The sequence below is a fragment of the Panicum hallii genome, chromosome 2 (assembly GCF_002211085.1).
Source record: "Panicum hallii strain FIL2 chromosome 2, PHallii_v3.1, whole genome shotgun sequence".
Taxonomy (NCBI): domain Eukaryota; kingdom Viridiplantae; phylum Streptophyta; class Magnoliopsida; order Poales; family Poaceae; genus Panicum; species Panicum hallii.
In genome coordinates this window covers 24773174-24775676 of record NC_038043.1, presented here as the reverse complement: position 1 = coordinate 24775676, position 2503 = coordinate 24773174, and the positions used below count along the sequence as shown (strand labels likewise).

The 2503-nt window shown below is 48.2% G+C and overlaps 1 long non-coding RNA gene across 1 annotated transcript; it reads left to right on the top strand.

Annotated features, from left to right (window-relative positions):
* Positions 1-1437: 1437 nt before the first annotated feature.
* On the top strand, positions 1438-2153 carry LOC112883466. The gene is made up of 3 exons (XR_003226848.1): positions 1438-1530; positions 1632-1757; positions 2050-2153. It is a non-coding gene; the product is annotated as an uncharacterized LOC112883466 (long non-coding RNA).
* The last annotated feature ends 350 nt before the right edge of the window (positions 2154-2503 follow it).

The following is a 2503-nucleotide window of genomic DNA, read 5'->3' as shown; positions in this document are numbered from 1 at the left end:
GGAATTCGAGATGTCCATGATTGGCGAATTGACTTTCTTCCTTGGTTTTCAAGTCAAACAAATGAAGGAAGGGACATTCATCTATCAAGAAAAATATACTAAAGATATCTTGAAAAAATTCAAGATGGATGAATGCAAGCCAATTAAGACACCCATGGCTACAAATGGGCATCTCGACTTGGATGTGGATGGTAAACCAGTTGATCAATCACTCTATCGTTCTATGATAGGGTCTTTGCTTTACCTTACCGCATCTAGGCCCGATATAATGTTTAGTGTGTGCTTGTGTGCCCGTTTTCAAGCTAACCCTAAAGAATCACACCTTTCTGCTGTGAATAGGATCCTTCGGTATCTCAAGCACACTCCTAGCATAGGCTTGTGGTACCCCAAAGGCGCTAGCTTAGATCTCTTGGGATACTCGGATTCGGATTTTGCCGGAAGCCGTGTGGATCGCAAGAGTACCTCCGGGGGTTGCCACTTGCTTGGGCGTTCTCTAGTTTCTTGCACTACACCAAAATAGATCAATTTCGTCGGCCAAATTTATTTTCGTCGGCTTGAGCTAAGCCGACGAAAATACGTAAATTATTTCGTCGGTTTGTGAAAACCGACGAAATTACCTTATTTTCGTCGGCCTAAAAACGACCGACGAAACAAACGTCTTATTTTCGTCGGCTTAACCTAGGCCGATGAAAATAAGATCCTATTTTCGTCGGCCTGCTCAGACCCACGAAATTAAGCTTCTTATTTTCGTCGGTCCACTCAGCCCCACGAAATTAGCATCTTTATTTTCCTCGGCGCATTGGACCGACGAAACTACCTGTGCCCTAATAAATCGCCACGCAACCCAGCCGCCAGCCGCCACACTTATCCACTCGATCCCGCCCACCCCCGGACCCCTCGCCCCGGCCGCCCGCCGCCCCCGCCGCTCCCGCACGCCGCCGCCGCCCCCTGCCACGCCGCGCGCACTCCCGCGCCCCGCCGCCCCCTCACCCCGGCTGCCCCCGCCGCCCACGCGGTCCACCGCGCCGCGCGCCCCCCTGCACCCCGGCCGGACCCGCTCCCGGCCGCCCCCGCCGCGCTGCCCCCCCCCCTGCGTCCCCCGCGCCCCGGCTGCCCCGCCGCCACCACCCGCGAGCGCCGCCGCCCGCGCGGCCAGCCGCCGCTGCCCGCGCCGCCCTCGCACCCCGCGCCCACTGCCCCCCGCACCCCCCGGGGATGAGCAGGATTCACGGGGAAGAAGGAGCAGCAAAAAAGCAACAAGGTACCCATCCAAGATCTGAGCTCTTCTTCCTGTTTCAATTCGATCCAATTCCTTCCTAGTTCCTACAATTGGGAACATACTTGATAAGTTTACTTGATTAACTCACTGCTAACGCCCTTTAAGCCTGAAATCGATTTTGGTTCCCTGGTGAATGTACTGACGTACTCCTTTTCATCTTTGGTGAATGATGATAGGGTCATTGTGGCTCCTGTTGGGCATTTGGTGCCGTGGAGTGCCTCCAAGATCGTTTTTGCATTCATATGAACATGGTGACTGAATATAACCGCCATGGATATACTCATACTGTTTTTAAACTGGCATTGTTGGTCCTTTTCTTGCATGAATAAACTATTGTTTCTTTTCCTTGCAGAACATTTCACTACCAGTCAATGACCTACTGGCATTCTGCGGTTTTATGTGCGGTGATGGTTGTGATGGAGGCTATCCTATCATGGCATGGCGCTACTTTGTTCAGAATGGTGTTGTCACAGAGGAGGTATTAGCATACTTTGTACAACTTGACTGCCCCTGAATGCTCCATTAGTAATCCAACTGTGATAACCCTTTTCCTCCCAAGACAGCAAAGGTGGTAGTTTAAGCAGATTGTCATCCTCCATTGTCCATGCTTAATTTAAAATTTTCCCTACATGGTAGAGGCACAGCATGTTTCTTTGTTGAGTCCAGAACAGTTACTCCCTTTGAGTTCAAAAACATGATTTCATTTTAAATTCATAGCATCGCATATTGATATATACACAGAGAAGACCAACAATTACACTCTTTTGCAGTGCGATCCATATTTCGATCAGGTTGGTTGCAAGCATCCTGGATGCGAACCTGCTTATCCTACACCAGTGTGTGAAAAGAAATGCAAGGTGCAGAACCAAGTTTATAATTAGTGTTCGACGAGTACTCGAGGACTATGGATTTGTTTATAGTTGTGATGTTAGATTTGTTTGACATATATATTAGACTATGGATTTCATAATTGCACTTATGAGATGTATTTCATGATTGTGTGATGATGTATGAATATTGTGGTATGTTCTAGTTATTGATGACTATTTTTATGTTAATTAACTGCTTGGATTTCTGGAAGAAATCTGCTGCTATTTGAAATCCTGCTGCTAATTAACTGCTTGGATCTCTATGGCAGCCGTTCTTTCTATTTGAAAAGAAACAAGTTCTGGAAGGCAATTTTGAGGATACAAAGGCTGAACACAGACCCGCATGTCATGGAAG